General features: G+C 34.3%; 1 pseudogene across 1 annotated transcript; it reads right to left on the bottom strand.

Moving 5' to 3' along the window:
• Positions 1-5,909: 5,909 nt before the first annotated feature.
• LOC145813816 (conserved oligomeric Golgi complex subunit 1-like) lies at positions 5,910-13,935 on the bottom strand (annotated as a pseudogene). The gene is made up of 6 exons (XR_014357194.1): positions 13,489-13,935; positions 13,128-13,316; positions 11,111-11,392; positions 8,830-9,008; positions 8,148-8,271; positions 5,910-6,489 (listed from the first exon to the last, which is right to left on the bottom strand). The product of XR_014357194.1 is annotated as a conserved oligomeric Golgi complex subunit 1-like (transcript).
• Positions 13,936-14,227: the final 292 nt, after the last annotated feature.

Genomic DNA, 14,227 nt, shown 5'->3' with positions numbered 1-14,227 from the left:
GCTGCCGATTGTCGCTGGATCGTCGTCGTTGTACGGTCGCCACCGCCAATCGAGCTGATAGAGAGAGACAAAAGACGAGAAAGGTAGGGTTTGGTTGTTTCTCTCTCCAGAATAGAAGAGAGAACTGCACTACTAAAATAATAATAATCATAATATTAAAAGCTAAATGGGTGGGTCGAGCATGCACGGTTTCGGGGCGGGGGTTTGGATCAGGTTCATGCCCAATATGGCTGTGTGTTTCTTTGGGCTAGATTTCTAATATTCATATAACTGCTCTATCATCCGTCTAAGTTCATGCCCAGTACACTAGCATTGTAGATAAATAATGAAAAAATAATTAATTAATTAAATAAGACAAATACACAACAAAATAAATAATCAAATTTTATCTGTGTGGTCCCAGTGAAAACTAAACATAAAAAGATTATAACATAAATATTTAAATACGCAATATTTCTTTATTTTTTATTTATTTATTTATTTTTTGAACAGCAAATACACAACAGTGCACTCCTCTTTGGTTGACAAGAAAAACGAAACAAAAGAACAAGAAATACAAAATCAAACAATAAAATAGGCACTAAAATGAAATAAATATTACCTTGTTTTGCAAAAACCTCAAATCAATGGGAGAAGAACTATATCTGAAATTTGAAAAGGAAAGAAAAAAACAAATTTAGAAAAAGATTACATCATTCGCAGATTTAAAGAACATAGAAGAGAAGAGAATAAGAGAGGAGAAGAGAAGACTGTACCGTCGTTGCTGCTGCACTGCAGAGCTGCCGATTGTCGCTGGATCGTCGCCGTTGTACGGTCGCCACCGCCAATCGAGCTAATGGAGAGAGACAAAAGACGAGAAAGGTAGGGTTTGGTTGTTTCTCTCTCCAGAATAAAAGAGAGAACTACACTACCAAATTAATAATAATCATAATAATAAAAGGTATATGGGCGGGTCGGGCATGCATGGTTTAGGGACGAGGGTTTTGATCCGGTTCCTGCCAAATATGACTGTGTGTTTCTTTGGGCTTGATTTCTAATATACATATAACTGCTCTATCATCCTTCTGAGTTCATGCCAAGTATACTAGCTTTGTAGATAAATAATCAAAAAAAAAAATAATTATTTAAATAAATAAAACAAATACACAGTAAATAAATAATCAAATTTTATCTGTGTCGTCCTAGTGAAAACCAAACATAAAAGCATTATAACATAAATATTTAAATACGCAATATTTTTTTATTTTATTATTTATTTATTTTTTTTGAACAGCAAATACACAACAGTGCATATCCTCTTTGGTTGACAAGAAAAATGAAACAAAAAACAGGAAATACGAAATCAAACAATAAAATAGACACTAAAATGAAATAAATATTGCCTTGTTTTGCAAAAACCTCAAATCAATGGGAGAAGAATTATATCTAAAATTTGAAAAGGAAAAAAAATATTTAGAAAAAGATTACATCATTCGCAGATTTAAAGAACATAGAAGAGAAGAGAAGAAGAGAGGAGAAGAGAAGACCGTACCGTCGTTGCTGCCGCGCTGCAGAGCTGCCGATTGTCCCTGGATTGTCACTGTTGTACGGTCACCGCTGCCAATCGAGCTGATGGAGAGAGACAAAAGACGAGAAAGGTATTTGGTTGTTTCTCTCTCCAGAATAGAAGACAGAACTGCACTACCAAAATAATAATAATAATCATAATAATAAAAGGTATATGGACGGGTCGGGCATGCACGGTTTAGGCGCGGGGGTTTGGATCAGGTTCATGCCAAATATGTCTGTGTGTTTCTTTGGGCTAGATTTCTAATATTCATATAACTACTCTGTCATCCGTCTAAGTTCATGCCAAGTACACTAGCATTGTAAATAAATAATCAAAAAATAAATAATTAATTAATCAAAATAAATACACGGCAAATAAATAATCAAATTTTATCTATGTCGTCCTAGTGAAAACCAAACATAAAAGCATTATAACATAAATATTTAAATACGCAATATTCTTTTATTTTATTATTTATTTGTTTTTTTTGAGCAGCAAATACACAACAGTGCACATCCTCTTTGGTTGACAAGAAAAATGAAACAAAAAACAGGAAATTCGAAATCAAACAATAAAATAGACACTAAAATGAAATAAATATTGCCTTGTTTTGCAAAAACCTCAAATCCATGGGAGAAGAATTATATCTGAAATTTGAAAAGGAGAAAAAAAAGATTTAGAAAAAGATTATATCATTCGCAGATTTAAAGAACATAGAAGAGAAGAGAAGAAGAGAGGAGAAGAGAAGACCGTACCGTCGTTGCTGCCGCGCTGCAGAGCTGCCGATTGTCGCTGGATCGTCGCCGTTGTACGGTCGCCACCGCCAATCGAGCTGATGGAGAGAGACAAAAGACGAGAAAGGTAGGGTTTGGTTGTTTCTCTCTCCAGAATAAAAGAGAGAACTGCACTACAAAAATAATAATAATCATAATAATAAAAGGTATATGGGCGGGTCAGGCATGCACGGTTTAGGCGCGGGGGTTTGGATCAGGTTCATGGCAAATATGCCTGTGTGTATCTTTGCGCTAGATTTCTAATATTCATATAACAACTCTGTCATCCGCCTGAGTTCATGCCAAGTACACTAGCATTGTAGATAAATAATCAAAAAAAAAAAATAATTAAATAAAACAAATACACAGCAAATAAATAATCAAATTTTATCTGTGACGTCCACGTGAAAACCAAACATAAAAGGATTCTAACATAAATATTTAAATACGCAATATTTTTTTATTATTTATTTATTTACTTTTTTTTTTTTTAATAGCAAATACACAACGGTGCATATCCTCTTTGGTTGACAAGAAAAATGAAACAAAAGAACTGGAAATACGAAATCAAACAATAAAATGGACACTAAAATGAAATAAATATTACCTTGTTCTGCAAAAACCTCCAATCGATGGGAGAAGAATTATATCTGAAATTTGAAAATGAAAAAAAAAAAAAGATTTAGAAAAAGATTACATAATTCGCAGATTTAAACATAGAAGAGAAGAGAAGAAGAGAGGAGAAGAGAAAACCGTACCGTTGTTGCTGCCGCGTTGCAGAGCTGCCGATTGTCGTTGGATCGTCGCCGTTGTACGGTCGCCACCGCTAATCGAGATGATGGAGAGAGACAAAAGACGAGAAATGTAGGGTTTGGTTGTCTCTCTCTCCATAATAGACGAGAGAACTGCACTACTAAAATAATAAAAATTGAAATAATAAAAGGTATATGGGCGGGTCGGGCATGCACGGTTTAGGGGCGGGGGTTTGGATCAGGTTCATGCCAAATATGCTTGTGTGTTTCTTTGGGCGAGATTTCTAATATTCATAAAACTGCTCTATCATCCTTCTGAGTTCATTCCAAGTATGCAAGCATTGTAGATAAATAATCAAAAAATAAATAAATAATTAAATAAAACAAATACACAGCAAATAAATAATCAAATTTTATCTATGTCGTCCCAGTGAAAACGAAACATAAAAAGATTATAACATAAATATTTAAATACGCAATATTTTTATTTTATTTTTTATTTATTTATTTTGAACAGCAAATACACAATAGTGCATATCCTCTTTGGTTGACAAGAAAAATGAAACAAAAGAACAGGAAATACGAAATCAAATAATAAAATAGACACTAAAATGAAATAAATATTACCTTGTTTTGCATAAACCTCAAATCAATGGGAGAATAATTATATCTTAAATTTGAAAAGGAAAAAAAAAAAGGTTTAGAAAAAGATTACATCATTCGCAGATTTAAAGAACATAGAAGAGAAAATATGAAGAGAGGAGAAGAGAAGACCGTACCGTCGTTGCTGCCGTGCTGCAGAGCTACCGATTATCGCTGCATCGTCGCCGTTATAGGGTCGCCACCGCCAATCGAGCTGATGGAGAGAGACAAAAGACGAGAAATGTAGGGTTTGGTTGTTTCTCTCTCCAGAATAGAAGATAGAACTGCACTACTAAAATAATAATAATTATAATAAAAAAGGTATATGGGCGGGTCAGGCATGCACGGTTTAGGGGCGGGGGTTTGGATCAGGTTCATGCCAAATATGCTTGTGTGTTTCTTTGGGCTAGATTTCTAATATTCATATAACTGCTCTATCATCCTTCTGAGTTCATGCCAAGTACACTAGCATTGTAGATAAATAATCAAAAAATAAATAATTAATTAAATAAAACAAATACACAGCAAATAAATAATCAAATTTTATCTGTGTCGTCCCAGTGAAAACCAAACATGAAAGGATTATAACATAAATATTTAAATACGCAATATTTATTTATTTATTTATTTTTGAGCAGCAAATACACAATAGTGCGTATCCTCTTTGGTTGACAACAAAATGAAGCAAAAGAACAAGAAATAGGAAATCAAACAATAAAATGGACACTAAAATGAAATAAATATTACCTTGTTTTGCAAAAACCTCAAATCAATGGGAGAAGAATTTTATCTGAAATTTGAAAAGGAAAAAAAAAAGATTTAGAAAAAGATTATATCGTTCGCAGATTTAAAGAACATTGAAGAGAAGAGAAGAAGAGAGGAGAAGAGAAGACCGTACCGTCATTGCTGCCGCGCTGTAGAGCTGCCGATTATCGCTAGATCGTCGCCGTTGTACAGTCACCACCGCCAATCGAGCTGATGGAGAGAGACAAAAGACGAGAAAGGTAGGGTTTGGTTGTTTCTTTCTCCAGAATAGAAGAGAGAACTGCACTACTAAAATAATAATAATCATAATAATAAAAGGTATATGGGCGGGTTCGGCATGCACAATTTAGGGGCGGATTATCCACCATCCGATCCAAGCATTCGCTCGCAGACTAGAGCGGGCGGATCTATCGGGTCAGCTAAATGTCTAATCACCCCTAATTCCAAGCATTTGTGAGGAATGTTGAATGTGATAATCGAATATTTCAGTGTGTTGTATCTATAGTTACAAGCATTTGCAAGGAATGTTAATTGTGGTAATCAAATATTTTAGTGATTTGTAATAATGCTTAATTGCATTTTTGAAATTACAATTTCAGTTAAAATTGTGTCTTCAGTTTATTATTAAAAAGCTCTATTTTGCCAAACAATTTTAAAGTGATGTATTTTTATCATATATATTATTAAAAATATAATTTATTTGCTAAAACACTCCAATAATGCTGTTGCAGATAAGTGTTGCAACTTGCAAAACATGCTGCTTCCCAGTGCTTTGCTTGAGTTGGCTTCTTTTGCACGGCTCCAGCTCTAAAACGTGCTCCTTTTTTAGAGGCCTTTTCCCCTCAATGATAATATGGTCATATTTGTTTGGGTGGACTGGATTAGCATTTCCATGACTAATAGTCCTAAGACTATGAATCTGTTGGATTATGTATCCTATCTTAACTAATAGTCAAGTTTAAAATAATTAGTCCCTACTTCAATTGTTTAACCAAACATCGGATTAATAATTTTATTGAATTATTAGTCCAATCCCAAGCTCATGTCCACCCAAACAAACATGCTCTATAGTTATTACTCATCCCAGAAATATGTCTTCTATCAAACAATTACTACTGAACCATACTTGGTTTAATACCGCCAGTGGAAAGGGTACTCTTCGCCTGCAAAGCTTAAGTGCAATTCCCACTACAGTCCTCTCTGGTGGACGATCTATAAATCCATTGCAAATCCTTACTGAGACCTACGGCTTGCGATGGACCGAGATAGTCAAACCTCACCTAAATTTTCTCTAACCAAATATATTTATATATATATATATATATATATCATTCCTCATTTCATGAGCCCTGGTTATTTCCTGTACTACCCAATCCGGCTGGATTTTGATTATAAAAAGTTGAGTTCACAGTTTAAATCCGTCAGAGACAGAAAAATTCATCTGGTCCTATATATTTGAATTGGCCGTCCCCATAAAATATAGACTGGCAAACACAATCTCTTCTTACTTTATGTCTCCATCAATTCCCTTCAATCTTTTTCCATTCTTTAATTTTACAGCAAATTTTGAAAAACAAAATAATATATATCCTACAACTGGAATTAATCTATTTGCAGACACCATCAACACCCAAAGTACTTTCGACTGCTCCAAATTCTCCCCTATTGTATAAAAAACAAATATATCTTGTCCCCTTGCTTTAAACAGGGTGCGTGATCCAATCAACAGTGTCTCCAGATTTGTAGGAATTTCTCCTAGCTTCATTTCACTGAACTACAAAGATGCACATCTCATTGAAGACAAAACTGAATGCAGGAGTCAGTGGGCGGGTAATCAAGAATCTGATCTGGAAGCTGTGAAGGACGAAAGGAGACCTGCAGCTTGGACAGGTAGAATGTCACCGAATGTCGACATGGCAGCCGTTGACTTGTCTTTGAACCTCCCAACTTGCCCATCTGTTAGCATGGATCCCAGCTTTAGTGTGCTCTCTCCAAATCTGCTACCCACCTGGCCATTTTACAAGGAGATCATTTCATCAAATGCTGAAAAGAAAAAACTAACAAAATCAAATAATAAATGCCTACACCATAAAGCTGCCTTTCTCAAACTCCAGAGAGGGAGAGGGGGAAATCCAGACCACCTTCATTATGGAAAATGTTTGAGACCCCCTTTTGGGGAGACCCAAACCACCCCCACAATGAAGTGGACCAATGATGTGTTTGTATTTTTTTTTTTTTCCCTCTCTTTCTCACTTGGACCAATCACAAGTGAGTGGGGGTTGTGGAGATAATGTTTTGTTAGAGTGTGAATCATTACTGCTTCATTATTTAGAGGAACTACGAAAATAGATAAAATAAGAGAATTTTGGAGAGAAAAAAACATATACATTCAAGATTGGCATATCCTGATAAACATTACCATATCCATCTTCCTAATCTTTTTTTTTTTTTTTTCCTTTCTGTTAGCATAGAGATATTCCTTAAGAAGAATCCCAATATTCTGAATTATGGATCAAAATTAAAAATGTCGCTGGAACCAAATTCAAAGTAGATTATTTAAAAATTTCTGGAGAGCTTCCACAATGTTTCTAAACCACGCTTCACATTAATAGCTTTAATCAATCTCCATGTTCTGCAATCCATCAAAGATGAAGATGGATACCCTTGTCCCATTCACACGTTTCATAATTCATAAATAAAAACTAAAAGCTACACCAGGCCATTAGAAAACATGCAATGAATAAAATTGCTTCAAAAGTCGCTCTCAATTTTCCCTTGTTGACGTGATGATGGACTGAAACACCAGTCACAGCACCAAAGAAAATATTGTTGCATCATGCCAACTCAAAGATTATCAGCAACATATTAAATTATTGACATCTTTTGGTGAATTTTTGCTTTCTTACAAGCTTTCCCATGTATTTTCCATCATAGGAATGTCTAGCAAATGTAGTTTACCATGTATTGAACATAATTTTTCATCTCATACATTTCTAAATAACAGACTAGAGGTCTATCAACAGCTGTTTATCATTTGATCAAGTCATTACAAGAGAAAACAACAAAATAAATTTGGGCCACTTTCAGCTTTTTCTAAACCAGTGACTTATTATATGCACTAAAGTTCTGAGGTGATAGTTTTCTGCAAGGAATCTGACGTAATATGTTAGATTGTCACAATTAGAGCCCTTACTCAGAATTACTACGCCAACACAACCGTTTCCTATATTTGGAATCCAATCCTTTTTTCCATGTACATCCAAGACAACGGATACCCTATATAGAACCTCGAATAATTTTTGTGGCACAAGTTATTTTATCAATTGACTAATAGATGTTAGTGGATATATGCACGAAGGATATAACTCATAAATGTTATCTCTCACACCTCTCTCATCTTTTTAATATGGAAGAAACTATGAATACTTAATAACAATGTGTGTGATATTACACTAGATTAGATTCTCTCTGAAGTACTCAAACTAAGGATGCATTGTTTTGCCCCTAACGAATAAAACTCCCTGGCTTTGGCTTTTTTTTTTTTTAATTTCAGGTAACATTAGCTATACTCTAAACTGATAAAATCTACACATTCTACTGTAACTGTGAGACAAAAAAGCATCCTAGGGAACAAAAGTGTAAAAAAAAAAAAAATGGAAGCTTTACCTGCATGAAAGACTTTAAGAAAGGAGCAGCCACCCCAAAACTTGAGTCATCATCAATATCAATATTTCGAGAGATTTCTTCATTTGTATAACTTTTCCAGGAGCTTCTTGAAGAAACAACATCCCTAGAAGTTGACATAGATGCTATAGTTGTCCCTCTTGAAGATAATGCAGGCGCACAGTGGCGACCAATATGAGATTAAAAATTTACTTTCATTCAAGTATAGATAAACCGGGAAATAAATCCATGCATGGAGATTTAACAAACAGAAAAGCCCCAAATATGCCATGAGTGTATGTCTTATCATATAGAAAGAAAAAAAATGCCAGGTTTGTACTTCCAGTCAATCAAGAAATACAGTGAGGATGGTCAGTGTCAATGTGAAAATATACTACCCCTATGAAGATGCAGGGAAATAAGGCCAATTAGATTTAACAAACAGAAAAGCCCCAAATATGCCATGTGTGTATGTCTTATCATATAGAAAGAAAGAAAAAATGCCAAGTTTGTAATTCCAATCAATCAAGAAATATAGTGAGGATGGTCGGTGTCAATGAGAAAATATACACCCATCTATGAAGCTACAGAAAAGAGGGAATTAGATTGGCTTTTTGACCACAGATGAGGTACTGAAAAACATAATGTAATCAGCTTAAGTATTTAAAGAAAATATGTTATCAACCTGATAGGAAGGTATTTAAACCGAGGAACAGTAGAACATCTCATAATGTTTGATTCGGAGTTAGTGGGTAACTTCTGCACAGTAGCAGTATACATCCGATTAAGTTGCACAAAAACCCGTAGAGGACAGCATGCCGCAGGTACGACTGCCTCTCATTCTCCCAGAGGTATAGCTCATACCTGAAGAGAGTAAAAATAAATTTGAAGCAATGATCAAATCAGGGCGGGAAATTTATTCTTTTAAGAAGAGACCACAGTCACAGACAGAAGATTCTATATTACAGATGACACATCTTAACGTAAAATCTAATGTTAGGTAGATCGGACCATGGATATATTTAACTCAAAAAAAAATCACCTTGTTTGGTTCCAATTTTATGAATTCAATTTTTTCAAATATTAAGTTTTCTATTTTTTGTTTTTAGTGAATTTTTTTTTAATATTTTAAGAAAAAATTTATTTTTTAGTTGCACCTAACCTAAATGTACTTAAAAAGTAAAATATTAGTTTAAAAATATTTGAAAAAAAAATCAATAAATATACAAGAATATGAAAATGTACTGAATTTTCGTATTTTTTTTTATATATATTTTTGGCATTTAGTGAATCTTTTTTCAAAAAAGTTTGACAAATATTATATTTTTTAATTGTATTTACATTAAGTGTATCTAAAAAATACTTAAAATATTAAAAAAATCACTAAAAACAAAAAACGACAAACAAAAAACGAATTTTTCATAAAATTGGAACCAAACAAGGTGAATAGAATTTACCGTCAACAGCTGAACTATTTATTTTTTGATAAGTGACGTAATAGTTAACATCTGAACTTACCAACTTAACATCAAATCCACCAAACAAAAAAAACTTAAACACACTTCTCTTTGAAAAGACTTGTCACAGTCGGCACTGATTGTCCCAAAAAAACAGATGAGAGGCCAGCGCCAAGTAGTTCAAGACAAGATTGTATGGTATTAGAATCTTTGGGATGGCTTATTGTCAGCATTCAAGATGCTCTGGTACTTACAAGCCAAATAGAAACCTTAACACTCCATTTGGATTGAGGGGTTTGGTGAGAAAAGAAAAAAAATAAAGAAAATGAGATTTCTCATCACTTGCTTGGATGATTAATGAGGTGAGAAATGGTGAGAAAGCCAAATCACACCTAACTTAAGTTTTGTTTCTCACCAAAAGTGGTGAGATTTGGTGAGAAACCAAAATTACTCTTTTAATCACAGTCCATCGAAACAAGAAGATGAAAAATCACAATCATTTCATTTCTTCTCTCACCTAGGTGAGAAACTCTAATCATCTCTTTTCTTTTCACATCTCACAATCCAAACAACGGGTAAGAGTAATTCCAGAAGTCCATAGTCTTTGATAAAATTCTTTTTTACAACTCAAAAAATGGAAATGTAACTGAAAAACATGAAATAGTGTTTCAGTCTAATGTAGTATAAAGATCACAACCTTCTGTATCAATGAATTTTTTCAAGAAAACAAATAAAAAAATTTGGGGTTCATGCATAATACACAGAAACAGCAAATTGATACATTCATAATAATGTAAAGTGTGAAGTGAGAATTAACAATATTATCACGGTATATAGATGATAACTTAGACGCCTTCTTTAAAGCCAGACATTTTGGGCATGTTTGGTTTGTCTCTCAAAACATGTTTTTGGAGAAAAAATTTCAAAAACATGTTTGGTTGAAATTTATAGAAAAAAAAAAAAAAAAATATCCAAAATCACTTTTCTCTCTACTACACATCAATCATTCACTTTTTCTCTCTCCTCTCTCCTTCTCAATCACTTTTTCTTTCACACCCATCTATTCAACTACAAAAAAATATCAATTAAATCATCCCAAAATTCAAAACTCCAAAACTATTTTCAAAATATACAGCAAAACAAATTTTCAAATTTTCTAAACTCTCTCTAGAAAATTATTTTTGAAATAATATCTCAAAACACAAACTAAACAAAGCCTTTAGATTTTGTCATTTTGTGGTACCTATGTTGTCTGGACAAAACACTACCACTTTTAGCCAACCAAGCATCATATAATGTACTCAGAATGTAACTTTAAACAAGAAGTAGTATGAGCCAAAAATGCCCTTGTTGGCCCCAAACTGAAATTTATTTTTCTTAGAAGATAACTTTGTGCAGCCAGAAACCCCAATTTATTGACAATACTGCAGAGTTAAATAACATGGAAACCCTAATATCACAGAGATCTTCAGTTATGGTACATCATAACACCAGGCTAGAAAAGCTTACGTGAGCCAGTCGATGGGAGCCAGCCTCTGGGAAAGGCGATTTACCAAGCTATCAACCCGCTCTCTAATGACTGACTTGGTCTGGTTTACATCCTGCTTCCTTCTGATAGAAAATTTTGACTTCACATTTTTTGATAGCTCCTCAATTGTATTGGAATCACCCCCCCGAAAGAACGTCAGCCACAAATCTGAAGTCTAACAGAACTTGCAAAACAACTTTATCTGACATTTGAGAATCATGGGCCTCGGCAGTTGAAAGGAAGTCCGCAAATATACCAATAACCTAGATAAAACAAACCAAAATACACAAACAAGAAGAATCTATGTCTACTATTAAACCACAGAATCATGCAGCCAACTAAAAAATGAAAATTATACGAACAATCAGAAATCAAAACAACTACTGAAAGATAAAAAAAACATGCATAGGTAATGTCCAAATATGCATGTAACATTACCCAAGTGCGGAGTGTCCAACACCGGTACTTCATACATTCAAAAGAGTTAACGCAACATAGATCCCTATTGAGGCTTCTAAGTGCTTCAAGCACCTCCTCCTCAAAAGGTCTCTCAAGCAAATCCCTACTCCCCACTCAATGGAATTGGAACAAACATCACTATTTCTAAGTGTCCAATTTTTAGTGAGAATATCCATAAATCTTCCAATGGAACAATGATAGTATTAACACAAACACAAACATGCCAATACAACAATTTTTAAAAATTGCTAGACATGACATGTGGTACATGCAAAATATATAGTTTATATATTTATTGTGTATCATATGTATGAATATTTCATTCAAAGATAATAAAAAAGTGAACCACAGCACTAATTCTTAAAGTCTAAAGGTGGAGGGATTAACAAGTATAAATCTACATTGTTTCAATGATAAAGTGTTTCGTTTGTGTCAAATAAGTAATAGGCATGTGTGTCCCCCAAGCAATGTTTTAAAAAGCGGCCGCAACCGTTACGTAACGCCGTTACGTAACGGTTTTGGCGGTTACCGCCACCCGTTACGGCCGCTTTTGCAGTGTGATTGAGATTCACAGGTGTGTTGGCCGTAGCGGCTACCGTAGCGGTCTTAACGGTGCCGTAACAGCCGTAACGGCCTGTTACGCACTGTTACGTAACGGTTCCAAACTGTTTCTTTCCAAAAAACACACAAAAAAAGCTGAAAATGGGGGAAGAGGGATAGAGAGAAGAGAGAAGATAAAGAGAGAAAATGGAGAAGCAAGAGATAGAAAGAGAGAAGAGGGAAGATGAAGAACATGTTATTGATTCGTTGAAGTTGTAAAACCTATCTTATTCTATTCAACTGCTATCACTCAACCATTTTGTTTGTGTGTGTCTATCTATATATTGTTTGAAAATAATAATAATAATGAGTGTGGTCATTATCTATTCGGGTTGGTTAAAATATGTATATATATATTTAGGCTTTTATTTATTGTTTTACTTTTGTCATTGTTTATCTTATATATAATAGTTAGTAATTGATTTTTTGAATAATATAAAGTCATTAATTATTAAAATAAAATGAAAAAAACTCAATTTATAGTAATTTAAAAATATGAAATATATTAGATCATACTTAAAAATTTATAAAAATTGATCAATATTTATTTTTAACCCAATGAATATGATCATGGAAAAAAAATATACGTATCCGTAAGTTTGTTTTAAATTGTGCGAAAAATAAAAAAATTCACGGTTCCGGTTACCGCAACCGTTACACTACGGCCTTTACACCCCGCAACCGCAACCGCGCCACCGCCACCGTTACGGCGACCACAACCGCTTTTTAAAACCTTGCCCCCAAGTGTTAGCAGCATGTACAGGTCTAAATTGTTTTTTATTTTTATTTTTAAATGACACATTTGGGTGTGTGTTGATACGTGTTGTTGTGAAGTGTCACAGCACCCTGTTACAAGTGTTGTCTTTCTTAGACAAAAATAATGACATATCACTATACATTGGTGATAAAACAAAGCTAATACACAAGCAGGTTGCATACCTTTTCCAGCAATCTCAATGCAAACTTTTGCAGAATTGGCTTATCAAGAACATGACCCCCAACTCGATGAATTTCCTCACATGCGCGGAATAGAAATGAGGAGAGTGAAGGAATGGCCGGGAGTGATATTTTCATCTCTGATTGGCTCTCATCAGATTGCTCTTGCTTGACTACAGTGTCCTCCCAGCCCTGCATAATGCTTAAAATATGAACACGTTTGATGTACCAAGAAACAAAATTCAAGTAGTAGCTCAGTCAGCATATCAATCAGAACAAGGTACGAAATTATGAATTTATTCTTAAAAGAACATAATGCTTTTACATAACATGAAAGGTGTTTTCCAGGGTAGAGGCCACTTACTCTCAAGGGACTTGTAGTTGATAGTCCATCATCTTGTCTTAGATCACGGGAGAGAATTGCTGAAAGCTCATCAGAAACCCATGATATCCACAAGTTGTAAGCTCTATTGCTAAGATCTTGTATCATGTTAGTAAGTTCCTCAAGTTGTGGGCTTGAATTATCATCCACTCTAAACAAAGCTGCAGTAGGTAGCGAGGTTTTCCTTTTAGAGAAATCAAACCTTTTCTTTTCAGGGCTATCAGACATGGGAGAATCAATGGTGATGCTAGAATGCCTCAACAAGGATGCTGACCTACCAGAAACAGCATCTGTAGTTTCACTCACCCAAAACCTCGGTGAACCAAGTATCACTGGTATGTGTCTTGAGTGTTTTTGAAATGAAAACAAGACTGGCCCAATGAAAACAAGACTCGCCCAAAGAATACATAAACAATGGAGGTTCCCAAATTTTCATTGGTTTCAATTTCAATTCCAAAATCACGAAAACAAAACCCCCAAAAGAAAAATAAACTAGCAACCTAACGCTATGTTTGGTTGAGCAATTTGGCAAAGCATTCGGAAAAGGGAAAGGAAAAATGTGCGGAAAACAAATTTCACCTTCATTTTCCTTTTTCCTTTCCAAATCTCTTTCAAAATCCCCCAAGCAAACACAGCCTAAATGTGAGAAGCATTAATCAAGAAATAAATAACTAAATTGGAACTACAAAACAATGACGAAGATATCTAATGGAATTCAAAA

The sequence above is a fragment of the Camellia sinensis genome, chromosome 15 (assembly GCF_055761805.1).
Source record: "Camellia sinensis isolate YWXY chromosome 15, ASM5576180v1, whole genome shotgun sequence".
NCBI classification, from domain to species: domain Eukaryota; kingdom Viridiplantae; phylum Streptophyta; class Magnoliopsida; order Ericales; family Theaceae; genus Camellia; species Camellia sinensis.
This window is presented reverse-complemented; position numbering and strand designations above follow the sequence as displayed.